The 26866-nt window shown below is 49.9% G+C and overlaps 1 protein-coding gene across 2 annotated transcripts in view; it reads right to left on the bottom strand.

Annotated features, from left to right (window-relative positions):
- TET2 (tet methylcytosine dioxygenase 2) overlaps positions 1 to 11594 on the bottom strand; it is a 70290-nt gene extending 58696 nt beyond the window's left edge. The window contains exon 1 of one of the 2 annotated variants that reach the window (XM_068681876.1): positions 11419 to 11594. The gene's annotated coding sequence lies outside the window, so the exon portion shown is untranslated. Of the gene's footprint in view, positions 1 to 10280; positions 11112 to 11418 lie in introns of those variants that run through there. The other variant, XM_068681875.1, reaches the window with a different exon arrangement.
- Positions 11595 to 26866: the final 15272 nt, after the last annotated feature.

Here is a 26866-nt window from a genome sequence, read left to right as displayed (position 1 = left end):
GGAACAGCCTGCGCTCGCCGGCCCTCCCTCTCTCCCTCTCTCCCTCCCTCCCTCTCCTGCCATTCTGTTTCAAGCGCAGCTGTAAGTCTGGTTTGCTTTGACCTTTGCTGGGAGAGCTGAGAATAGGACAAAGAGTTAAAGTGTTACCAGGCCCTGCTGAGTTTGCACTTCTCAGGCCCCGCGAGCCAGAGGCGGCTGTGAGAGGGTGTGCACGGCGCGCTGCGGAGGGCGAGCGGGAGGGAGGGTAAAACAAAAGGAGAAGAATAAACAGTGCACACCCCGAAACACAACAGGGAGACATGTACAGAAAAGTGCCTGTCTTTGAAGAGCACGGGCTTCTCTGTTTGTTTCTCTTGGGGTAGTTGTATCTTGTTATCTGAACTCAAGGTACGGTAGATAGAGGAGTCCTTGAACTCCGAACTCGTGAGGAGAGCAGCGAAAAGTAAGTCAATACAATTTTAGCTGAGTGCCTGGAAATAAGCACGCTTTGTCTTTTCGTGCCCCGGCTCTGGGAGGCCATTCCATACGGCAACGCACAGCTGTCCAAACCTCTTGCTTGCTGTATGCCAATGGCCTGCCAAAACAACGCAGAACCGAGGCGCTCCTCTCCCGGTGATAACGCAACCATGGCTGCTCCGAGCGTCTTGTGTTTCACTGAGACTTGTCTCTTAAATCTGGAGAAAAAGGGGTCCCTGCTTTGTCAGTGGGAAATAGAAAGGGCGCCCATGTACTTGCACAGGCTTTGTGAAACCCTGCCCGACTGCAAGCGTTACCCAGTTCCCTAGCAGCGTCTCTGGAAAGCAGAGGAGTCCCCTCCTCGTTGTTGCGTGTCTGTCTAGCTAGCGCTCTCCAGCGCTGCTACTCTATCGAGCAATAAAGTTTCTATTTTTGACTCACCGTGGACGACCTCGCTCTAAACCCCGGGCTGAATATCGCTTAAAAGCCAAACGAGCAAACCCCAGCACGCTCGCGGGCTCCGGCAGCTCAGCCTTTCGCTGCGATCGCCGCCAGCAGCCACAGCCGTGGGTGACAACCGGGCTGGCGCACGCCGCGGCGAGGTCCTGCAGCGTGGCACCCTCTGGCCCGGCACGCAGCGCCCCGGGGAAGCCCGGGCCAGTGTTTGTAAACACCGCGGCCACGTGCGCGCCAGCCACGTGGGGACCCGGCCGCCGAACCTCCAGACTGCCAGGGGAGCGGTGGAAAGCAAAGCGGGGGGAGCCAGGAGGGAAGCCCCCACGCCTGCTCTCGTCGGGGTTTGCTGTTGGGTCTATAAACGTGGCAGGGAAAGATCCATCTGTCCTTCACGGTCAACTGCCTCCAAGGGAATGCTGCCCGAGCTAAATTACCCACCGGATTTTGTTTCCGAATGCACTTCATCATGGATTGTATCACGAGTCTCTGAACCCGCTGGAGTTACTTGGGGTGGGCTCTCGGATAAATGCTTTAAGCACCAAAGCAGGCGGCTCGAGCTACAGCCACCTGTGGCCTAAGAATCCCCAGCAAATCCCAAAGACACCAAAATTCACCACCTCCGATTGAGGTCTAGGAGACTGTTACACAGGAAGCTCCGAACGCTGCCTGCTTTATGTCACCTGCACAGGTCTGTACATCCCGGCTCCAGCAGGGAGAAGTTTTGGCAGCAAATTAAAGGTTTTTTTCCTTTTTCTTCGAGCTCCGCTACCAAGTATGACATCAGCGCGAGGGTTCGTGAACCCTGACGAACCTTTAATTGATAAAACAGATCAAAACGGGAGGCGTGTGGTAGGTTTGGGCTGGCCTGCAGAACAGTTTGCAGACTGTGGGAAATCTTGCCTGAATGAATAGGAGGATCAAGGGTATTAAAGGTTAATGGGAATTATTGGAGTACCTCCTTACTGGGATGGCATTGCACAACTCTGCCCTGCTCACTGCAATTAACCGACACAACGCACTGCTTTTAATTATAATTAGCTCGTTGTGAGATTCTGCGTGTTTGTTTGGAGGTGCGTGGAGACATCTGCAGCACCAGTAAGATCGAGATAATGCCCTTCCTTCCCTGCACCTTTTCTCACTGAGAGCTGAGGGTTTCAGCAGTGCCGTAGTCCAAGCAGTACACAAAAGCAGTCCTCTTCCCTGAGGAGACAAACAACAGAATTTGAGCACAATTTAATTTGCCGGCTTGTTTTGGGTGGGCACTGCTGCTTTAAAGGTCCTGAGACTCCTCCAGAAGGGGAAGGAGACAAAAAAAAAAAAAAAAAAAAAAAAAAGTAAGCTAAAGCAAAAAACCCCGATGTGCTGTCAATTAACAGAAAATGTTACTGAAAAACAGCTTCTGAAAAAAGTGAAAAGCTACTCCTTTCTGATTCTAGTTTCTGTTTCTTAAAATTGATACTTCTGTTATCTTAGTAAGCAGAGAAAACTATCTGTAAACTTCTGAATGAGCAGGAAGGAGGGTATCATGGGTAACGCACTGGGGCATAAGAGATATGGCTTCAGTTCCCAGCTACACCACAGCTTTCCTGTATGTCTTTTAGTTTAGTTTTGTTTGCATTTTTTTTTAAGGTACTGAAATGAATGGCTCCAGCAAAGCTTGCACCACGTTTTGTGATCTGTGTGCGCTTTGGCTCTCGGTTGTTGCTTATTAATTTTCTACCCTTTCTCTCACTCCCCGCGTGTTTTGCCTGCTCATTAATAGGAGCACCCTAGGGAAAAGGCTGCAGCAGTGCTGGTTGGGAACTCCTCCGAACTCACACAGAGCAGGTAGCAGGAGCAGCTTTGCTTTATTTACTGCAAATATTTAGTTTTTTGGAAGGCAGCTGTCTGCCTCTGCTTTGCGTTATAAGCAAGAGGCACTAACACTCTGGCCCTTGTGCGCTGCCAGGCTTCTTTTTTTTTCCTTTAACTGTCTCCTTTGCCGCGTTAAATAGCAAAATGGAACAGAAATGGCTCGTGTTTGTACAGCCCCAAGCACAGCGGGATTCTGTTTCATGGCTGGGATACGAGGTGCCTCCTAACGCGCAATAATTAATTTCACTCGATCCACTCCTTATATTTAGAAGCACCAGAGTTGCCATCCCAAGCCAGGCTCATGCTACGGCTTGTCCCACAAAGCATCTCCAGCCAGCTAGTAGCAGTTGCTTCAAGAGAAAGCAGCTGTGCAGGAGGTAGTTACAGACTCACCCTTCCAGAGGCAAAACCTCTTTCCAATGCATCAGCGAGGCTTTGCATTTTCTAGGAAATGTGCTAACTTGCAGCTGCTTCAAAAACTTTTTTTTAAAGTAAAAATCATTTTGTAGCCTCTAAACTCCCCTCTGCATTTTTCTATTTCCTTCCTCTTCCCCCAGCAGAGAGAAAAATGCTCCCCAAACTACTTTATTTCCTTCCAGTTGCTACAAAGCATGTGGGCCTGAGGAGGTGCCTCTCTCCGGTGTCTTCCCACAGGCCAACTGCTCCTGTCCCGCGGAGGAGCAATCAATAGGGCTTTGTGGAAACGCAGGGGCTGCCATCAGTTTGCAGGCTCACACGCCTGCTGACAGCACCGGCAAGGGGGGCACCCAATGTATTGTCAGCTGCACAACACAGGCACGGTGGGAAGATACATAAAAATACGTATTTTCCCCTACCTGATCTCTTCCACTTGTCAGGCACTACATGTAGGAACGCAGAGAAAAATCTCTCAGCCTAATTCTTATCCTCCCCACTGCTTTCTCACACCTTCTGAAGCTGCCTCTCTGCATCAAGGATTGCACAGGAGCAGCAAAGCTCAGGGCCAAACTTCCTAAAAAAGACCAAATGCGCTGTGGAAAGTATGGAGAGTGCCACAGAAGCAACAGAGAACTGAAAGGCTGCGCCTCTCTGTCTTGTGCGTTCTTCATTTTTATAAATACCAGGCGTGCATTTCCCCATTTGCTCACTGCTTTCAGCTGTTGCTGGGTCTGTGCCGTGTACACTTACTGACTGACTGTGTGGCGTGGGTCTCCTTAGCATGGATTTTCTCTCCCCCCAATGTCTGCTGGCTGTATGAGATAAATAAGGGTTAAATCCAGCCCTCTTCGGTTGCTCAGCTTTCATGCTTTTGAATTTTACTGTTGCCATTTTAGTAATACTCCAGCCCTTTGGGGGCAGATCCAGTTGAAAGAGAGACAGGCAAGCTAGCAAAGGAGCAGAGTGGGAACAAAAAGGTTGCCTTTTAAAAAATCAAAGAATAAAAAATGTGAAGGTCTTTAGTACATGCATGCACCCCCCCCCCCAACAGTTTTCCAAATCGCAGAGAAAGGCAAGGCCAATGCATCTTCCAGCTTTCGTACGTTCTCTTTCAGGGATAAACTGCATTCTTCTTCCCGAGCTATACACACACGGTAAGCTTCAAGGAAATCTCTCCCTTCTGTGAACTTCAGTAACCTGGGGGGAAGGGAAGCGACTCCTGCCTCACTGCAACAAGTCCTTTTCCTCATTTTACTGCGAACAGCACAGCAACGCTACTTTCGCACAGGAGGAAGCATGCAATCATTCTTTTCTCCTTTTTGCTTACATAAGGGCTGAAGGAGTTGTGTGTCCTTTGGCAAGCAGAAGAATTGTATAACTTCAAAGTATGTGACTTCAAACACGGGAGAAGTAGCACCGAGAGAACAAACAGATTAAACAAAGATGAAAAAAAAAAAAAGGATCGGGAGCGTGAAGGTGGGGGCGAGTGCTGCACGGACGGACAGCCGTCGGCTCTCGTGCAAAGGAACGGATACGGGGGGCGACTGAGTAAAGGAGGCTGAAGTCGAGGGCAAAACTTTCGTGTCAGCATCAGGCCCAGGGTTAACGTTTACCCTTTGATCTCTGGAACAGCACCAAAAGTGGCAAGAGGAGGAACAAGCGCTGCAAACTCAGAAATGCCTTTTTCGCGTGTTCCCTTCTGTATGCTTTTATTCCTGTTTGTCGCCTCCTGCGAGAACAGCTGCGGCAAGAGCAGTGGGAACCGCGGGTCGGAGAAGTCAGCAGGACACGAAAGGAGGTGAAGAGCTTTGCGAAACAGCAGCGGGCTCTGGATCTGCCACGAGCAGCTGTGCCGAGCAAATGAGAGGCCAGGTGAGAAGGGAAGTGCTGGAGCACAGTAACAGAACGCAGTGGTTGGGAGCGCGGCCCACGTCAACTGGAGGCAACCGGCGTGAACACACAGCGCCTGGCAAAAGTCACAGGTACAGCAAGTGCACTGGCCTCCAGCCACCGCCGCATGATAGCGAATGCCATGACTCACGCAGACACATCCAGGATCAGGAGGAGACACCTGGCCCAACTGCTGCCTCCCTGCATGGAAAAACCAGTTCCCGGGACTCGTTTTGCAGCCCGAGCCATGTCCTCCGTATGCAGTCCCAAGGGAGCCTGAAAATCATGCCCGGGTCTGGAAACGAGCGTTTCTGGACAAGAAGCAGCACCTCTGCTAACAGGAGCACATGGCACGGGCTCAAAGCGTCTCCTTTGAGACCTGTTGGGCAGCTTCAGCTACAGGGGGTGGCCCGAAACCGCGCTTCTGGCCAGCTGAGCCGCCTTCCCAGCTGAGCTTCCCGGAGCCATCCTGGCAGGATGACCCCGGTAATTGCCAACACCTCCCTCCTCCCCTCTGCCTTTTTAACAGCGGGTCGGTGGCGTTATTCTTTGGGTAGAGCAAGCAGAGAAATCTCCCCCGGGCTTCTTACGCCTGGTGGAGATCTACGGCTTGCCTCGCAGCGCGGTGTTAGCTTTCGTAACAGCAACGCCTCGTTGTGTCAACATGTCTCATTAGGTAATAAAGACTCGCAGCTATTTGATTTTACTTAAAGTTAGCAGCCTTCATGATTTCTTTCTTGCTTGTTAAAGAGGGAATTGTTCTAGTATTCCAACAGGCACTGAGTCATGCCTAATGAAGGGAAAAATATATTAGCAACTTACGGTGGGACCCTCGTACTGCAAGGAGCTGCTCTTGAAAACTTTGGGGATCGGATTCCTCACACGTTTTTGGAAAGGGCAAGGAACCATTCGAAACCTTCACAACAATTCCCTAAACAGTGTCTCACAGCCTGGGTCAGCCCATTCCAAGCAAATGTGTCGACACAGATGGTGGAGAGGAAAACAGGGGCGCCTGTGAGAGGCACGGGCGGCCTAGGATGGAACACAGACGCAGCAAGCCGAGCCAAAACCCCAACGCCAGCCCCGCTTCCTTCAGCTCCTCTGCGTGCTGCATTTCTTCCCCCCTCCCGCGAGGACCGGGCCGTTCCTGGGACTCCGGCCTCCTGCTCCTCGCCGGCTGCGTGGCGGCAGCTGCGGAGGATGCTGGGCCACTGTTTGTAAACACTTGGCCACGTGCGCGCGGCCGCGTGGAGAGTCATCGTCCCAAGGAGCTGCGGGGCGAGCGCGCTGCCGCCTGATCCTTTTCCAGCGCGACTCGACTTCAAGCGGCTCGTGCCAGGACATTTGGAAGACGAGGCTCAGCCTGTTTGTGTGTTATTAGAAAGAAGATGAAGCAGAGGAGTTGTTTCAGTCACCAGCACGTGGATTTGGGGATAGCGTAGCTCTCGAGGAGAAGCGAATGCAGAAGTCATTACTCTCTTTACGTGTCTGCAAAAAGTCCTGCTCCGACCTGGAGGCTGCTCCTCCCCCAGACACACACTGGTGAAACCCATATTCGTACCCTGGGAACCCGCGTGGAATATGGTCAAGGTCAGAAGCAATAACGGGGAACACATGAAGATATTTCACGTTGCTTAAATTGTACCATAGTAATTAATCACTAAATGGCAAGGCCACTGCCCTGTACACGTGGAAAACACTTCCAAGGGGTGCCTCTTGCTTATCTTGGCTGTCAAGCCACTCACCTGCTGCTCACTGCTTTGCTACCGCATGCAAGAGGAACACAAACACTTCTTCCAAATACAACATGCTTTTAATAAAAAAATAACCCCATTTCTCATGTAGAAACTCTTTTTGGATCTAACAGTCATGTTCTCATCCAGGACTACGGAAGCTTTCTCACAGTGATAGGAAAGCTTGGAAAGTTTTCCCCCACTTTTCCAGTAAGTGGTGGAGCAGGACAGCATCGCACAGACTTGTGGAAGCACTGGCCTTTGCCTCATCATGGAATTTCTACTTGTTGCTTCAGCAGTCAAACATGTTTCTGAAGAACCGTACCTCTTGTATGCAAGGTACATGGAGAAACTGTCTTAAAAGACATGCTTTGCGTGGGTAAGATTAACATGCTGAACTTCCCTGTCTTGTTGAACTTGGGTATAGGACAAGTCTGTTCCTCTGCACACTGCGATAGAAATGCTGCACGGTAGTTGCTGTTTTTAAAAGACAAGGTTAAAAAAAATAATAATAAAGGAAGCACACCAAGAATAAGGGCAAACTGAAGCCTCGATACTGCAAGCTTTTATTTATTCGTCAGAATAATCGAATAATCTTACTGGGGTTTCTCGCCATACGTATGCTACACAGCTCTCCAGCTTGGAACCCACAGCTCCACAGAAAACTTTGTTCTTGAAGGAGAACCTGAATCCTGCTCAGGCTGCTAAGATGATTCAGCTTTTTGGAAGGTGTTTGACAGAGGTGAACACGCCTGCTTGAAAAGATAGACAGCAGTTTAAATCTTTAAGTCTTTTAATTGTTGAAGTGCATCGCAAAGCACAGCAACTCTGTCTGAGTTGCCCCCTGATGTAAAACCTGTTGTGGTGAACAACTAGCAGAGCCTTCCCCTTGTGGGGCAGGGCACTTCTGCTCCTTCCTTCCATCCTATGTGGAAGGAATTAGCTGCTAGTTGTTCCTCCGCTTCAAACCTTGTTTTTCTCCACCTTCCTCCTGCTAGCCCCTGCTGTGTAACGTGAGCCATATTCCCAGCATTTTAATCCCAACAACTTTTCGTGCCAGTCGTGTCAGCTGTCCTTGGGATTAGTCCAGCTGATGCGGGAGGCTCGCGGCTTCGCTCCTTAACCCCACCACCTCTGCCTCCCCACGCTGAGCAACGCCTTGGGAAAGGGGTGGGTTTTTTAAGAGCCTTGCCTACCCTGAGGGAAGGCAGAAGCGATTTCTTTTCAATGGGTGACTGAGAAGATGATTACTCATGGTACTTTCCATTTCTGACATTTTATTATCTAGGATATTGGGACAAGCTATGCAAATTGGAGACGTAACCAGTGACGATCTGAAAGTGTACTGGCATGAACTGCAGCAACTTGTTTCTAGTTACTTGTTCAGTGTTTAAAAGGATACATTTCCTGCAGAATATCATTAAATGAGTAAGAAGGTATTCACTGCCTTACGGAGAATGGGATCAGAATAATGCTTCAAGTGTGATTGATTCATATAATTCCCTTTTTGGCTTTCAGCCACGATGCAGTCATATGCTTTATCTCCGTTCAGACTACAGCTTTTTTTTTTTTTTTTAAGTAATGAATCATAGTACATCCCACTCCATTTCAGAACCAGCACATTGCATCTCAGAATGATGTCACAACACTTACTGCTGCTGGCTGGCTGACTGCCTCAGCAGCAATCAGGGAGCTGGACTAAATAAATACCGTATATTATTTGGCAAAATCATTTGTGGTTGTGTTCTCCAGCGCCGTTTCCAAGATAACCACCAACTCTACTTGAAACTTGGCAACTTTGTTCCACCACTTTCAGGCTCCAGTTGTGGAGCTGGCTTACAGATGCTGCTACCACGCTTGGAGCTACTGTGTGGCAGGCAGGCGGGAGCGGTAGAAGGGTCACCGCGATAAGCCAAATTTGACAGCTCATCCGAAATCCCGCCGTGAAAAGTGGACAACGTAAAAACAGCTCGTGTCTCTTGCTCCTGCAGCAGCCAAATATCTACCACTCAGAACGAAACGCAGCGGGTGATTTAAAGCCACCGCTTCAGCACGCGCTGTGAAAGCCACTCCGCTGCCATGTATTCACACGTAACTCGGAGGCAAGCTAGAAGTGAAACACTCCTGATAGTCCCAAACAGGGACGGTTACATCGTTCCAACCCAAACCTCACGTTTCTCAACATCTGAGCAGCAGCTTTGCTCCAAAACATATTTTTTCCCCATGGAACCATTTGGCTGTTACAAACCTATAAAGGAACCGCGAGTGGGACTGCATCCCACCAGCACCTGAAGTGCTTGGGGTGAGAGGATGGTCCCTTCACCCCCGGCAGCAGCCGGAGCCTCCCGATCCCGCACACAGAAACCAAAACATTTACAACCTCCCGTTCCCGTCACCCACCGCAGCGCCAGTGCCAACGAGAGACCTTGGAAGCCTGTCCATCGTAACACAGCTCCTCAGCAGGCACACGCGTCGTGTTCTTTAAACAATGTTGACATGCCAAAGGCTGGGACCGTGCGCGCTCTATCACAACAATGCCAGTCTCCCTGGCCAAAGGCCAGGAGTCAGCACAATGCTAAAGTCCTCGTTCAAAGCCTTACTACGAGCGGAGATAGCTTGGCAAATGCAGGAGCCTCAGCGTCTCCAGCGCAACCTCTGATTATTTTGAATATTTGTTAACAATTAATTCTGAAACAGGCAACACAAAACCGGTTTCTGAGGTCCCTGGAAGCGTTTGCAAAGCTTCTCGGTGTCACTCCCCCAAACGAGACAACTATTTCCACTGAAACGTGACTTCTGAGTACTTCATTTGGAGAGCAGCAGCTCAGTCCCGCCACCTGAACACCGTGACTTTTCAGTTCTCTGCCCTCCCTTTTTTTCCCCTTCCCCTGCACCGTGGCTGCTAGATTTAAATGTCTTCTGACTCCCCTGGCAGGGTTCGCACTACACTTTCCATGACACCGAGTAAGAGTCAAAATATTGCCCAACAGCAATTTATTTACATTGGTTCCAAATTGCTAGTTTTTTGCAGGAAGATATCCCAGACACGCACGTTCTTTCAAAGCATTAACAGCAGCAAGTCTGGCAGACCAAAAAGTTCTTGCCCTGCTAGATTCACCGGCGTTTTCAAGGCACAACAGACAGGAGTATAATGGAAAGGAAATACTTGGGGAGCAGGAGAAGAAATACACAAAACTGGCACAGTTGCTACAGATGTAGCAATACAGTATCAATGTTTCATTCCCAGCTTTAGCTGAGTCTTTTCGGGGGGAAAAAAAGTATCGGATATTTAGCACCAGGGAACTGAAGCCCTGGAGGACAGCAGCAACTGCTGAGTGCTGCCTGCTTGAGAGAAAGCTGAACGAAGTAGCGTGACAGTCTATTGAGAACTGTTCTGTGACTGTTCTCAGTTACAGAGCTTTAACCACGATTCACAAGCAAGCAGAAAACTGTACATAAACAGCACAGGCTTACCTTTACTCGCAGGGGTGAGAGAAGTCAGTTTTGGAGGCGGCGAGGGAAAGAAAGGGGAAGCCCACCGAGAGGGCGAGGAGTTTGGGGGAAGGTGAGGACGGCTGCGGGGCCAGCAGCCCGAAGGGCTCAGACAAACGCGGTGGTTTGCTGCGGCTACCGATAAAAGGGGCTGGTGCCTTCATCGCACATCACTTGGGCAAATCCGTCCGACTCCCAGCCGATCAGAGGAGGGGTGATTTATAACCCACGGCCAGCGCGGTGTCGGTTTCGCCACCTTCCACCCAGCCTCCTACACGACCCCGGGGGCTGAGCGAGCCCCCGGAGAAAGTGCCGGGGAGGCACAGAGACAGGAGCAGAGGGGCTGGGACAGCTCCCCCCCTGCTGCACTCAGCCGGGGAGCACCCCTCTGCCTCCTGGGCAGCGGGAGGAGGAGGATGAAGAAGAGGAGGAGGAGGAGGAGGGGGAGGAAGGCTGCGCTCTGCGTGCATCATCACGGGGAGCTGCCCTTGTGAGGAGGGCTCGCCGAGCTCAGGGGAGCGGCTCGGGGTCCGTCCCCTCTGCCCCCACAGGGACATTTTTGGGTGTTTTTTGTTGTTGTTGTTGATTTTTCGATTTATTTTTTTTTTGGGGGGGGGGTACCCCCCCCCCCCCCCAGCTGCCCGTTTTCCACCCCCCGCAGCCACGTTGTGCGCACAGCAGGCTCGTAGCAAGGCGGGGAGCAAAATAAGAGGGAAAAACACACAAAAAAGGGAAAAAATAATAAAAAAATGAAAAAAAAATTAAAAAAAAAAAGGAAAAAGGGGAAGGCAGGCGGCGAGGCTCGCCCCCCAGGAGCGGGTTTCGCTTCCCCCCCCCCCCCCCCCCCAACCCCGCCTTTGTGTGGGCCGGGGCCGGCAGCGCCACAAAGCCGGGCCCCGGCTGCCGGCGCCCCCCGCCCGGACAAAGCCGCGGGGCCCCCCCGGCGCCTCCCTCCCTCCGGCGGCCGCCATGTTGGGGGCTCCTCGGCGACCACCCCCCGCGGCCGCCCCGTCCCTCCCCGCGCCCCTCTCCCCCTTCAAATCCCTCCCTCTCTCTCCCTCCCTCCCTCCCTCCTCCTCCTCCTTCCCGGCCCCGCACGGCCGCCGGCAGCCGCCCTGACCTGCGCCGCCGTCCCTCCGCCCAGCCGCCGGGCAGCCCGCACCGCCCCGCGCCGCGCCGCGCCGCGCTGCCCGCTCCTACAGGGCCGCCATCTTGCTTCCTTCTGCTCCGCGCCCGCCGGGACCCCGCACCCAGCGGCACGCGGCGCCCTGACGTCGGCGACCGCCCCGCGCGCCGCCCCGCGCGCGCACCGCTCCCCCCCCCCCACCCCCCCTTCCCCTCCTTCTCCGACGGCCGCGCGGCCGCGGGGGCGGGCGCGGGCACGAGCGCGGGCACGCGCCTGGACCCCCCCCCCCTCCCTTCCCCTTCCCCTTCCCGCCCCGGTTCCGGCCCCAGGGGCTTTCCGCGGGGCTCTGCCCACGGTTGCCCTTTGCTTCGGGCTTTTAAACATTTTTTTTTCGGGCTTTAAAGCCTTTTTTTGGGCTTTTCAGCCTTTTTTTTTTTTTTTTTTGGCTTTTAAGCCTTTTTTGGGGGCTTTTCAGCCTTTTTTTTTTTTCTGCCTTTTTTTCTTTGCCTTTTTTTTTTGCTTTATTTCCTTTTTTTCTTCCATTTTTCTTTTTTCTTTTTCTTTTGCTCTCTTCATTTTTATTTGGCTTTTTTTCCCCTTTCTTATTTCCCCCCTCCCACCTTTTTTCCGTCTTTCTTTAGTTTTCTTCCTTTTTTCTTTTTATTTGTCCTTTTTTTCTTTTTTCTTTTTTTCTTTTTTTTCTTTTTTTTTTCTTTTTTCTTTTTTCTTTTTTCTTTTTTTCTTCTTTCTTTTTATTTCCCCTTTTTCTTTTTTTCCTTTCCTTTTTTCTTTTTTATTTAGCATTTTTTTCTTTTTTCCCCCTTTTTTTCTCTATTTTTCTTCATTTTTCATTTCTTTTTCACTTTTGTCCTTTTATTTGGCTTTTCTCCTTTTTTTTTTTTTGCTTTTTTTGCTTTATTTCCCTTCTTCATTTCTCTTTTTCTCCTTTTTTTGCTTTTTTTCTGACTTTTTTGTTTTTTGATTTTTTGTTTTTTATTTCCCTTTCCCATTTTTCCTCTTTTTTCCTCTTTTTTCCTCTTTTATTTTTTCCTTTTCCTTTTTTCATCTTTCCTTTTTTCTTTTTCTTCCTTTTTTTTTCTTTTTCTTCCTTTTTTTTCTTTTTCTTCCTTTTTCTTTTTCTTCCTTTTTCTTTTACCTTTTTTTTTTAATTTTTATTTTTTTTATTTTTTCTTTTTTCATTTTTCTTCTTTTTAAATTTTTCTTTTTAATTTTTCCTTTTCTCATTTTTCTTTTTTTTTTTCATTTTTCTTCTTTTTTCTTTTTTATTTCTTTTCATTTCTTGTTTTTTCTTTCATTCTTTTCTTTTTTATTCCTTTTTTTTTTCTTCGACCCCTTTTCCTTCTCCTGCCCCCAGCAGGCCACCCCCAGGGGCCGTGCATCCCCCCAGGTCCAGCAGCCCCTCACCACCAGACCACCTGAGAAGCGGGCAGTGTCACTGGGTAACACGTTGGCTATTGAAAAACCATACAAAAACACAACAAAACAAACAAACTCCTGCATTTTCCCCACAGGACAACCCCCCGAGCAAGACCCAGCTCCCTGCATCTCCCTCGGCCTCCTCAGCAGGTGTCAGACCCCAGCTTGGCCTCCTGCTGCCCCAGACACTGAGGGGCCGCCAAACCCATGCCCTCGGGCTCCCAAAACACCGCCTGGGTGCCCTAACTGGAGCGGCTCTACCTGGGCGGGCACTTTGGGGACAAGGAGGGCCTTTTGGGGCCGCAGGGTGCTCCCACCCCACCCCACCCCACAGGCCGCTCGGTTCCCCGCGGCCCTGGCCCAGCCGCAGGGCGAGCAGGGCAGAGCGCTTTTTAGGAAGCTCGAGTGGTCGCAGAAGTGATTTGCTTTCCGCATCACGGGTTGCTGCCCGGGTTTTGGTTTTGCTTTAATTTCTGCAGAGGCTGCCAGGAGCCGCCCGGAGGTGCGAGGCTCCCCCTGCCACCCACCCTAACCTGGTCGTGCTGCCGGTGCCGTTTCGGGCCCCAGGTGGTGCCAGGGTTTTGGCCCGCGTGCCCTGCCCCGTATGGAAATACACGGCTTTTGGAGACAAAGGTCTTTGTGTTTGCTTCCGTGGACCTGACTTGGGCAGCGTCTCGCACAGCCCAAACCTGTGCAAATAAGCTTGGGCTGTCTCTTTCCAGAGGAGCAAACGACACAAAGAATGGGCAAGGTCTCTCTGGATCTTGCCACTTTTTTTTGTGTGTGTGTTTGTGCCTTCACAGCACCTGCTTGCTCTCCAGCAGGCTTCAGCCGGCGTTTCAAACTCCTTTAAGTCTTCATCCCGGGGTTGCTTTTCCCTCCCCCCCGGCGTGGCACATCCAGCTGACACCTCGGGTGCAAAGTGCGGCTCCCTGCGCTCAGCAGGCTCCGTGACGGCTCACCTCCATCCCCTGCTCCTTCTCCCTCTGCTCAGCACCAGCCAGGCCTCCCCCAGCCACTTTTCCACCGTGTTTGCAGCGAGCCGACCCCCCCTGGCACAGCCTGAGCCCGTCCCAGCCAAAAGAAGGGTTCCTGCATTTGGCACCTGGTTTTTGGACCCTGCCCTGCGCCGCCGGCTTTGAGCCCTTTGCTCAAGCAAGCAGCTGGCGAGCTGGGTGGGTGAGGTGAAAGAAAAAAAAAAAAAAAGAAAACCAACAACCCGCCAAGCACCCCGAAGCTACCAGCGGGGTTTTTACGCCGAGACGGGATTCTCTGCTGTTCTGCCCGTGCTCCTGTGCTCGAGATAAGAAGGAGACAACTCGTGCGTATCTGACCTGCACGTACGAGTGTGGGAGAAGCGTGCATTTTTTACATGCTTCCTGTCATAGGTGTGGTTCGCTTCTCTATTCTCTTCTTTCACCCTCCTGGTTGTTTTTTTTTTTTTCTTCTTTTTTTTTTATGTTGTTTTGTTTTGAACTTCCCTGCCCTGATCACAACCCGCTGTAATCACCCGGCTGGATGAAACCCGGAGCTGAACCAGCCTCCCACCACCCCGGGCGCGCTCCCCTTCCCGGCGCGGTGCTGCTAAGCTCTCTTGACCTACAAGCCTCCTCATTGACCCGCTGCCCTCCCGTAGTCCTGCCACGTTTTGACAGACCGCAGGACCTTTTGGCTTCCAAACCAGCTGCTTTCTGCCGCGGCTCGCTGCACGCTGCGGGTTTGCTGCTGCCTGGGAGCAGCCCAAGGGGAGAGGTGCGGGTCCGAGCTCCCTCCTGGAGCAGCCCCGTTGGCTTCCACACATTTTATCGAACAAGAAGACTTGACCCATTTTATCTTGCCACGTCTCTGCCTGTCGAACGGGGAGGAACAAGTGCCTGAACTTGACCGCAGCGCCAAGTGACCTAAAACCTCCCCAAATCCTCACCCTAACAGAGCTGGGGGGAAAAAGACGATGAAACAGCGTGGTTGCTGCTAATGTTTAGGCTTAAAATCCTAAACCTCGGCCCAGGGCTGGCCATCCTCCCAAGCCATAGCCTCCCGCAGCAGGTCTCTTAAAATCCAGAGAAGAAAGCACGCCCTGCGTGTCTGTGTGATGGAGCAGCGAGCTCCGGACCGTGCATCCACCAGACCTGCTCGCTTCTTGAGGTATCCACAGGAACTAAAAAAGGGGAGAAGAAAAAGAAAGAACGCCTCATTCACCTCCTGAACGTGCTGTTCCCAGCCTGAAGCTGTGCGTGTGTTTCAAAAAAAGCTGCAAAAGGAGAACGTGCAGCTTCTCTGAAAAGGCACTTAAACCAGGCACTGCTCTGGAGCCGATTCTGCCAGGCAGACCAGGTGGGTTTCTGCCTCTGTAAGCAGTGAAAAGGAAAAGGCAGCAATTTCAGCTTCAAACCATTACATGCGCGGAGTCAAGGGTCCTACCAAAAGGCAGGTATTTGGGGGAACAGCTTCAGGTTCTCCATGAAATTGTGCTCCTTCTTTCCCTGGGTGAAACCATCCTCAGTGCACGGCTGGGACGTTTCACAGGCAAAGCGTCAGTTCAAAAGCAGCCTGCCACTTGGCAGCGGGAGCGTTTGTGCGTGCAGTTATGCATCACACACACTAATTGGATGGACAAGTTAAAAAAACACCTGTGCCCATGTCTTACAGGTGTCTTAAAAAGTGATTGCTGTGCAATGGGGGATGTCGAGGCCACCACCGATCAGAGGGCCCCGGACTGAAGCAGCTTAAGGGCTGTAGAGGGCAGCTTCAGAAAATTCAGGATGCTTTCAGGGCATCTCAAGCGAGGGAATCCCCTGTACGAAGTGTTTGCTTTCAGCCCTGCTTTTCCATTTGTAAAAAGGCGACTAACGTGCCTGTATCGGCAGAGGGATTTAGGGAAGATAAACAGATTTGTCTTTAATTCCTTCAGAAGCTGTGCCAGAGGTACGGAAAATAAACAGGAAGCGTTGGGAGCCCAGCAGAGCTGCAGCAGCACAACGTGCCCGGAGGCCTGGGGGACAAGCCACAGGTTGGTGTATGGGCAGAGGGGCACGGCTCGCTTAGGGAAAAGGGCAAAGGGGGGTCCTACACCAGGAGAACCATCTATGGACCTTGGAGAAGATGCTCGGGGCGCAGAGGGGATGGCAGAAAACACTTTTAGTAGTTGTGAGTTCCTTGACCTGGCAGACAACGGCCAAGCAAAACGCCCCAGACAGTGGCTAAAGGTAGATTCCTGCTAAAAGGTTCTGATTTTTAAGAGCAAGCAGAGCTTTTTCTCAATTCATCCTCAAACAACAAAAATAATTGGGGCTGCTCTGCCTGAGCGAGGTCAGGGGAGCAGCAAGTTTCTGGGAAGGGCAGGGCTCAAATTAATAAACGTGGGTGGGACAGAAACAGCGAGGTGCGTTCGTCTTTCACATCTAGTCACCCATGTTAATCGGTGCTAATTGCATTAACGGGACCGAACCAGCGGCGTGGCTGGCTCTCCTCCGTGCAGGGCCTCTCTCACGAGGGGGCAGCGACCTTCCACATCCATCCATCCATCCATCCTCTGCGTTAGATTAGTGGCATGATAAACGTGTGTATGTATATAAATCTGTGCTATTTAACCCAGTTGATGCTTTGCTCCCAACTCCACGGGGCTGCCACGAGGAAGGTGGGTCCCGTGTCTGCGTGCAGAGCTGCTGTGTGCTCTTGATCCAATAATCTCAAGGAATTTGTGGTTTTTAACCAATGCATCAGCAAAGCATCAGTGAGGGATGAAGACCAAGCGAAGCACGGAGGGCTGGCCGGGCTGCAGAGGTGGAGCTGGCAGGTGGCAGCAACCTGGGGCCCTGCCAAAATAACAAGGCTGCGAGCAGCAAGTAGGAAAAACTTAAAGACGGAGCCGGGGAAGGGGCTGGAAGGAGGGGATGCTGTTTATGCTCGATTATTGTTGAAGGAGACCTGAGGTCTTGGTGGCTGATGGCTCCCTGTGAGGCACCCAGTACTGTGGGAGATGCCCTCTCCATCCCCACCAGCCAGCTCCAAGGTCTCATTGTGACCCCTGAAATCCCAACGCGGTCCCAAAAGAGGGGATCTGCTGCAAAATCAGCATTTTGGAGCAGTTTGCTGTAGCGTGGAAAGGCTCTCCTTGCTGAGAGGGGGGTAAAATAACACCAGGGGTTTGCAAGGGATGGAAGAGGGAAGGAAATGAAGCTGGTTTTAGGGCAATGACTTACGGGGGGGAGAGGAGCTGCCCCTGCATGGGGGAGTTTCAGGAGTGCCCTTTAGGGCAGGCATTGGCTGGCTTTTTGGGATGCTCCTCTTCCCGGAGCAGATCAAAAACCTGCGCCGATTTTCATCGCTGCGAAACGCTTGTGCCCGCTGTTGTGCTGATCCTGCTTTTCCTTGGCAGCTTCAGCCTAGCTGTGTGTGGATTTGGGAATAAAAAGGCCGGCAGTGACAGCAGTGGGGTGTTTGCAGGCACGCCGAGGCAGCCCCCGGAGGATTTCGACCTGGGGCTGGCTGCCGCATCGCGGCGCAGCTCCTGCTGCCATCGGGTTTATCCGCCGGCTCCCAAGGGCAGAGAAAAGCTTTTAATTGAAATATCCAGGCTCTTGAACGTCTGAGGAGAAATCCCAGAGGGGCTTTAACCCCTGTAATGCAGGAGGGCAGCGCGGCTTGCTCTCGCAGGAGGGGGATTTGGAGTAAGGCTTCCCCACGGAGAGATGCGGCCGCGTCCTGCCCGGCACAGCGGGAGCCCCTTCGGGTGCTTTCTGCTCTATTTAAGCCTGCTGTGTCGTTTTTCTGTTGTCGTCGTTCATTTCCTCAGCATATTTATTTAACATTAAGGTGTTGAGAATATATACGTAGGGGAAAAAAAAACAACACAGCCATCGGATGATCTGTAAAATCACCGATGGCTTCTCCCGGTCCTGTAGAGGAAGCGTTGCTCTCTGCATATCAAAGCCAACACAAACCAGCCCTGTGTCCCTTGCCCCCGTGCTCCAGGGCTGTGGGCTGGCGTTGGCACAGTCCTGGTGCTTGTGTCCAGCCAACGTGCTGAGCTGCTGTCGATATCGAGGAGGAATCACCCGCTATTTTTGGGAAGGCTGCTGTTGGCAAGGTAGAGGGGGAAACGGGAGAGGAAGAGGAAAAGCTGCGGAAATAGCACGGTTTTCCTCCAGGAAAGGAGCAAAGAACAACAACATCTGGGAAAGAGGAGGCAAAGCTCCCTTCGCCGTCAGGACCGAGGTGTCCTGGTGCTGCTGGGGTGAGGCTGCCCCCGGCTTCGTGCCCCCGTGCTGGAGGGCACTGGCAGCACCACCGTCCAAACCCAGGGAGATGTAGCTACACATAGCCACGTATGCACATGCACAGCACAAACACCCCAGGCACTTATTGGCACATGGGGCAGACCCGGTGGCACGGAGGTGCCGTGTCCCCATCCCCTCGGGAGCCTGGGTGTCCCTACCCCACTGCCAGCACCGGCACCCCCCCATTTCTTCTCTGAGTCAGGGCAGGTGGAGATGATTCATCCCCAGCATCATCTGCATGCTCTCAGGCTAGACAGCTTTTTTTTCTCTATATATTTTCTTTTTTTTTCCTCTATTTTTTTTTCTCCAGTTCCCCAGATGATTCATCCGCTCATGCCAGCGCTGCAGAAGCGTCGGTCCCCGGGGCACTGACTTCTGCAGACGGTCTTCTAGGCGAACCCGGCCACCTTTCCCTTCCCTCTCTGCTGAGCAGCGCCGTTTGGGCTGTTTGTACTCATTGCTTTCTTATTCACTCACAGGTTTATGCCCCGAAACGAAGCGCCCCAAAGAGCTGAATGCGGTCAGTGCACGGCAAGGAGAAGGCAGCCCGGCGGAGAGCCCCCTACTCTTCAGTAAGCACCTTTATTAAACACCTTGAAAAATAGCAACGTTTTCCTAGAACACTCCAGCAGATGTGAAATTTGCCTTTCCTACTATTTTCACAGCTTGCGGATGCCCCCGTTCCCCCTCTGAAAAGAAGAGTGCTGTAAAAAGCCTGCCTTCCTAATTGAATGTGTGTGTAGACTCTGAAGGTGCAATCTAATATAATTAATGCTAATTAATTATTACATGGTCAAACGATCAGGAAATGCACATGCAAGCTCAAAAAAATTAATTATATGAAAATAAGATAATCGCCTGTGTGTTCAGATACACATTTATCTGAGCAAGTGTGTACTCAGCATTTTAAAAAGGGTTACTAACGAAAAAAAAAAGAAAAGCTGTGAACAGAAGAAACCATTTCCTAAAATACTCTCTCCTGCATATTAAAAAAAAAAAAAAATTAGCAAAAATAGCCAAAGTTGAGAAAAAGAGGCTAGCTTCAGTATCTTCAGAGGGGAAAATATTGACATCACACTTGCACAGCACACAGCAGCGTTTGCTGTGTACACAACATTGATGTGTATGTGTAAAACCAGAAAGGTCCAAATGTGGCTAAGCATGCTTCCAGTGCGCGGTGGTTTGCTTTTTGGTTTTGCAGATGGGGGAAACAAGGTGTGAATGCCGGCAGGTGAGTGTCCGAGAGCTGCGGGATGGGGCACTACGGGGTTGTAGCATCAGCTGCCCCGCCGACTGCTGCAGCTGTGTCCAGGCTTGTTCAGGGTCCTGTGCAAATGTGAAAAAGCCTGCACGCGAAGTCGCAAGGGCCATCGGGATCCAGGTTTTCCTCCCATCTTGCTCTTTCCCCACTGGCTTCTCTTCCATGTGGTGCAAGCGTAGAAATGACACGGGAAGGCTTGGCAGAGTGGGAATGGCATCACGTTGCTCACTCCCGCCCCGGCGCTTCGTTTTGAAGAGCGGTGTTACTCGAGGGATGATGATAAACAGAGCTGCAGAGTGTGTTTGATCCCTTCGTCTTTGTTACTCAGGCTTCGGGGTTGTTTTCCCCCAGCATTTTGCTTGGCTCTCAGGCAGACCCGTCTGTGCCTCTGGGTATGGAAAAAATGATGGGAGACCTCCAGCAGCTGGAGTTCAACTAGCAGCCGCTAACCCCAGAGCCTTCGCTTATGGCTTTCATCAAAACAGGACGTGCTGTCGGATGCCTTCGTTTTGATGCAGCTGCATCCCATTTTTTTTGACGCTGCTGCATCATCAGATGGGGATTTTGGCTCGCAGCAGAGGCTGCAGCAGCAGGAGGGTGGTGAGGAGCACCTGGCCACGATGGGACAGGGACCTGGGACACCCGTTTTCTTACCAAACAAACCCATTTTCTAGCTGCAGACACGAAACAGGGGAGCAGAAGTGTGTACTCCATGCACATTAGTGGCTGTGGTCGGGTCAGACATTCAGCTAAAGTCTCCTCTGCTTGAAGGAGCTGCTGTAGGAGCACCGCCGCGGGTTGCTGGTGGTCTGCTGTCCATTGTGGTCAACGCAAAGATATATTTATACCAGGAGCTCCCAATGAGGGGAGGGTCTCCGCTCTGAAAGTAACAGCAACGCTGATTTGGGATTCATTGAATATTTCATGCCGGCACAGCCATCAGGTCGACCTCCAGGAAGTGGATGGATGGAAGTGTGAGGAGTGTGCGCCCCGTGTTAAATTAGAAATAATCATTAAAGCCAACAGCGGTTCCAAAGAGCCACAGCAGGCCCTTTCCAGAAATTGATTTTTTTGGGAGCCCTGCGGATAGAGCTTTTTTTTCCATATATATAATGGATCCGTCCCCCGGTGATTAACGAAGTAATTCCTCCAGCGATTACATCCTCTCTGAAACGGCAGTTTTGTGGCTTAGGATGTACAGATCTGATCCCCACACCACCAGATTCACCCCCTGGGTGAACCATCCTCCATCCTCCAAGCTCCTTCCTCCGAGCTGCCTGCCTGGGTGTGAGACCCTCGCTGCAGCTCCTGCATCCCACGATACCAGTTGCCTCCAGCACAATTAGCAGAGCATCATCAGCTGCTGCCAGCCTGCACGGGCACAGCTTTTCCCAGGAGAAAGCTGCAAACCTGGGAGCGTACGAGGGAGATGAGTCCTCGTGGCCACTGGCCAAGAGCAAACGATTACAAGGTAGCAGGGGCACCCGCTTCCTTTAGCTTCTTATAAACCGGATAATTATCCTCTGGCTTTGATGCCGTATCATCGGCGCAGCGTTGGCTTGTCGAGTTGGCAGGACCCCGTGCAGTCGTAGCAACAGGAAGCTTCTTCTGTGAATGCTTAAAACTTTAATAATTATTTATTGAATAGGTAGGACAAGAGCCAGGACATAGCAGAAATGTGAGCAGTTTCCCAGGAGACCTTCCAAACTCTTTGAGATACTCGCAAGTCCAGCTGTAAAGTTATTAAAAGAAAAGAGAATCTCTAAAGAGCTCTTGGCTGTTTTTCATCTCTCTTTCTCTCCCTTGTTTACCTGGACAAATCTCTCCAATCTGCCTTTATTTAGTAAAGTTGAGGAAAGCATTTTCTTTTATAAACTGAATCCTTCCTGAATGATCTTGGTGGAAGAGATAGAAGAAAGGAATACAAATCACAGCACCAAATTTATTCCTAACAAAGGGAGCTGTTGCTGCTAGTCCTGAGACAAACAGATAAGTCCAGTAATTATAGATAAGTGCTTTTGTTTGATCTGTATAAGTATTCCTGCATTTGCAGGTAATTTCCCTTGGGCGTTCACAAGCAGGTGGGAAAAACTTCTTATACAGGCTGTATTTTAATTTATTTTCAATTGACTTCTTGATGAGCAAACAAACAACTTCCATTTTTAGGACTAAACCTTTTTCTTGACACTTTTTATGAACTAAAGTTATGATTTCTTTTTAATATTATACATTCTGAGTTTTGCCCTTTTCCCTGAGCAAGCCAGCAAATAAAATGAAGTACCCTCTTACTTAATTCTTGATTTTTCCCAGTAAAAGAAATAAAAATAAAGTAGGATAAATATGCTCCTGACATCTTGCAAGCCCTTCTTACAAGTTAGGGGCCCAAAGCCCTGGTCAATATCTGTCCTAACTCTGCTAGATGCTATACAAACTTCTCCAGAGAAGTGAGAATTGTGTGTGAATAACTGAAAACCTTCATTTTCCAGGTTTCAGATTCCCATGAAAACCCACGGGGACGCTTTCCAGACGTATACACAGGGACAGGAATGCCTTGCTAAACCCCATACATCCCCACGCTTAACAAGCTAACGCACAACTGGGATTTTCAGGCTGCTGGCAAGAACATTTCCCTGGCCGGGAGTTTTGAAAGGGGATGCAAGCCGAAGCCAGCTCTATAACTAAGCAATGAAGTCAGTTGTTTGATATCCCAGCTTCCCCGAAAGAAAGTCAAAACCATGAGGCAGGTTGATAAGCTAGCGGTACAGCTGAGAAAATGCTGAGAAAATGCACTTTCTGGACAAAATCTCACCACCATCTTTGTGTTTCAAGGTGATGATGAGCAATTTCGGGGGGTTCTGCTAGGGAAGGGTGGATTTCTTAACGAGCAAAGTGAGCACAATAGAAGGCTGCCTGAAAACATGATGGGAAATTGTTATTTTAGTGTTGACAGAGCAGATGTTCAAGAACACTTAAAGCAAACCAGATACACTGAGCTTTCTGTCTTGCTCTTCCTCTTCTCCTGCACTCTTTCTGGCCCCACGAGCAGTGGCCTGGCTCCAGAACAACAGCGTTCACTCCTCCTACCTTCGGGCTCAGCTAGGGCCTGATGGCAGCCCCAGCAGGGGTGGCCGGGTGGTCTGGCTGAAGATGCGGGTAGCTGGATATTTTACCAATTTTTTTTGGGGTGCTGATGTTGGTTTGAGGGAGGAATGAACGGTGGCAGTGAGAGCACAGGCCGAGAAATGTGCCTGCTTTGGGTAGTCCTTGGTGGCCTTGTGGTAGCTCACGAAGGGTTGAACACCCGTGGGTGGCCCTGTGGTGGTGCCTCTTTGTGAGGGGTGGCCACCCTTGGTCTGATGGCAATGCCAGGCCTCTTGTGGTCGAAGGAAACCTCAAGCTTGGCAGTGCTGTGACTGAAAGCCACGTCTGGACTGGCTGCAGCTCTGCTTCTTGCAGTGAAGCTTCAGGGATGGCCCAGCCTGTTGCTGGACTGGCTGCAGGAAGGTCACTATCAGGTAAAATTGCTGCGATGTGTTTGTTACCACTCTCCTGACAGGACATGAAGGAAGAAGCCTGGTGCGAAGGAGAGCTCACCCTTCACCATCACCCATCTCCTGTGGTGGACCCAGCATCTCCTCAAGAATGAGGTGCAGCAGAAAGCTCCAAGCCAACTGGGAGGATTTATTTCGCTCTTTGTCTGATTCGACACTGGTTCTTCTGGCTACCTCTGGGCATGTCTAAGCCAGTTTGACCAATTCCCATTAGGCTTTCCCTTGTTTTCTCCTTTCTTGAGCAGTTTCTGGGACCAGACAAATGGAAGATGACATCTCCTACTTAGGACCAAAGAATAGCTTCTGGGATAATGTTTGACAGCATAATTGTGCCTGGCAGTGAAGGAGCACCGGTGTTTAATTGTGGGCCATGTTAGTGTCAGCTAGGTGTAGAGGGAATGAGTGTGTAATAAGTATTTGACACAGTTCATTATCAGTCATGGTAGATTAAATAACAAGACATACATTAACTCATTTAATAATTAGCTACCATCATATCAACTTGATAAAAGAGTACTATTAAATAAGTCTGACATTGTATTAATACAGTCTTTAATTTTTAACATGGAAGATTAAGATAAAGCAAGTGCCAAGGACTGTATTGTAACACCTTCTCCAGCTATCTTGGGGTAAACATCTTTTGGGCTGAGTTAAAGCCTCCTGGGGTTAGTTAATGTTAACTCCCACGTCTGGCATTTTTCTGAAACCTTGGGTATTTGTATTAATTGCTCACATTCCTTTGGGAGAGAGCCAGTAGGCACGGACACCTGCTGCAGCAGAGCTGATCACGAAGGGCAGGCGAGGATGTGGTGAAAGCACGCAGGGCACAGATGCCCCATGTAGGGCAGCGCTCGGAGGAAAGGCAGCCAGGAGAGCTGGGCAGGTCTGTCTCAAGCTTCCTCTGCGGGGTTCGAGCTCTCACTTCACCTCTTTTTGCATCACTTTCCTGTATAAAAAATACGAATATCAGCTTTTCTTTTTCCACGCTGTTTCATTCGCTGTGTCATGGCTAGCGCTGCGGTGCTGGAGGCCATACCACATGTAAGGTTAACCACGTTTCCAGGGCTGGTTAGAGAGGTATGAGAGCGTAAGAGCTGCTGCCTGTGCTGCCCCGTTTGCGTTTCTGTTGACCGCACGGAAAGTCCTGGTTTACGCTAATGCAGCAACAAAAGCAGCGTGTGGTTTGTGAGTGGCTTAAGCTGGTTACATCTATCAGGTGTCCTCTTCATAGTGAAATACTAGTAGGAAGTGGGATGAGAAACAAACGCTTTGGTTATAACCATGATGTAGAAATCGGTCGCATGTCTCTGTTTCCTTTCATTTCGCTTTCGCTGCCGCTGACAGGCTTTGTTCTGGTGGTGCTTTTTCGTGTCGCTTGGGCAGCGTGTATCCTCCAGCAGCACCTTTCATCTCGCCCTCACCTGAACGCGTGCACGAGAAAGCTGCTGGTGGGAATCACACCCAGCAGGAGGTGCCAGGGTGCGTGGTGGGCACCCAGGGGAAAGCAGAGGTGGGATGTGCTGTCCAGGCAAGGGCAAAGCTGGTGTCTTGCTATGGGATGCTGCTCCAGGGATTTCTTTTCTTATGAATTTGTCTGATGTAAGCCACTGGAAGCTCTCGGCACCCCCGGTGTGCTCCCCAGTTAGGCTAGGCACCACGCAGACGGCTGTCTTTTCCATTTTTAGTGTGCTGGCTGCTGGCTCCTGTCCACTCCCTCTTAGATCCCACATGAAAATGACAGTGAGCAATCCCTACCTGTTTTATGTGACATCGCTCGTTGCCTTTGCTACAGCACCGGGCAAGTTCCTACATGCTCACGTGTGCTTGTAAAAAACATTTTGTGGCATTCTGGTTAACGTTTAGCAAAGCCAGTTTAATTTCAGAAGCTAGATTTAAGTTTTTTGTTGTTGTTTGTTTGGTTTTCTTCTGAAAAAAAATATGTTAGAAGCTAAGTATTTTCTTTGTAAATAATGCTATCTTGAATATTAATTTCTGTCAGTTATTTTTTGTGCTGATATGCAAGGCTAAGTGGCCATGCTGTAAAGGGATTGCAGAGGTCTTTATCGGAGGAACTTAAATGTTGTTACGCTGGTGCATTCCTTGCTAAACACTGCAGTTATGCCAGTGGGCAGTATAAAAAATAATGGTAGGCTCGGAAAAACAAAAGTCAGCTTAAAATCAGAGGAATGAGAGGATATATATTTATATCTGTTTGCTTCTTATATTCTTCCTGTGCTTTTTTTTTTCTTTTATTTATCTGAGACTGCTGTTTCTGCTTGCAAGGGCTTCTCCTACGCTCCTATGCTGTCTCAGCACTTTGGTTTTTGTTATATTGAAAACCAGGTTCCCGTGATGTTACTCAGCTGAATGGCCAATGCTTTAAGAAAAGCAAATATGACAGGATACTTGATGAAATCGTGGGAGATGGCAAGCTACGGTGGCTGTATAAAGCACCTTTTCTGGTGAAGCAAGTTGACTAGACAGCTGCGGGAGGGAGCAGGTAGATTTATTCTGAAAATCACATTAACAATGTTCACGCAGGAAAATGAGCTCTTGATGGGAGGTGCTAATTGATATTAATTAAACAACTTAGAGATTATATGATTAGTATTGACCCACAATATTAAAACAGTAAATTACTTATAGAGTGGGCAAGACTACGGTACGGGAAATTGGATAAGTTAATAAATCAAAATTAATGGATGTCTGGAACAATTATAGTCATTAGTGGAACTACAGTCATTCTAAATATGTAAAGGGAAGTCCATAAAAACTAATAATGTTACTGTGGAAAGGGATTTCTTGGGACACAGCAGAGATACAGGCAACACCAGAACCCACGCTAGGTATTGAAGAGGGGCCTCCGGTATGGGTACGCCTGTGGATGGGGGGCATTGCTTCCCGTGGCTTTCTTTAGGCTGCCTGGACAAACTGCATCCATGTTCCTCAGTCCTTCTCATGATGGACTAAAAGAGAAGGGAAAGAGCCTTGCTGAATTCAATGGTGAAGCCTTCATCAAAGTGAGTGGAATGACACACTTGGTATCAGACTATGAAATCTTACATATACCTAGGAGGTTTCCACCCATGGAAAGGAGAAGGGCTTGCAGGTACAACATGAAATAATTCCACTGCTAAGCACACAGTACTTTGTACTCGAATCAGGAGATCTTCTTGCTTTTCTGTGTGAAGGCCCAGGTCCTGGTCACCTCTGCAAACCAGAGCAGCTGGCCCCTGAACTGTCAGGACAGGCACACAGGACATACCCAGGACTATTTCTGAGTACAGAGAGAAACACGAACCTGAACCTAAAACAGGGTAGAGGAGGTGATATGCTCTGCATTTGATCGCCCTTATTCATGTCACACCACATTGTTAGCGTATGTGAAAATGCAGTGAAGCGTTAACACACAATAACCAGGAAACTGAAGATCTCCAGCCATTTTGTGTCCAGAAGCAAAGTTGTATTCTGTTACTGAGGCAGATTTAATCAACAGGAACCAGTGCTGGAGGGCAGTAACAGATAAGCAAAGAAATTAGTCCCAGAGTTGTTGTAATTAAAAACATCTGGGTGATGTCAGCCTGCCTACAAGGCCATTTTCATGAAGAGTTTGTGAGCACTCCTAAAATCCTCTTACTAATTGGCAACATCAAGCCCCTGCATTACATGCCACACTTTTTTTTTCTTTTTTTTTTTTTTTTTTTTTCTGAGTGTGTGTATCCGTGTCTGTGTGATGTTTATGGGCTTGAGTATCCCCACAAATACTGTTTCCCTTTTTTTAAATGTTGGAAAAGCAACGCCACTTAGGAATTTACAAGGACAAATCGATGGTCAGACCCGAGAGCAGATGGAAACGTTTAACAAATTTCTATATCCATTGGAGAGTCTTACCACAGATGTATCTTAAGGAGAGA

The sequence above is a fragment of the Anas acuta genome, chromosome 4 (genome assembly GCF_963932015.1).
Source record: "Anas acuta chromosome 4, bAnaAcu1.1, whole genome shotgun sequence".
Taxonomy (NCBI): Eukaryota; Metazoa; Chordata; class Aves; order Anseriformes; family Anatidae; genus Anas; species Anas acuta.
The sequence above is the reverse complement of the archived record's forward strand: the minus strand, read 5'-3'. Positions and strand labels throughout refer to the sequence as shown.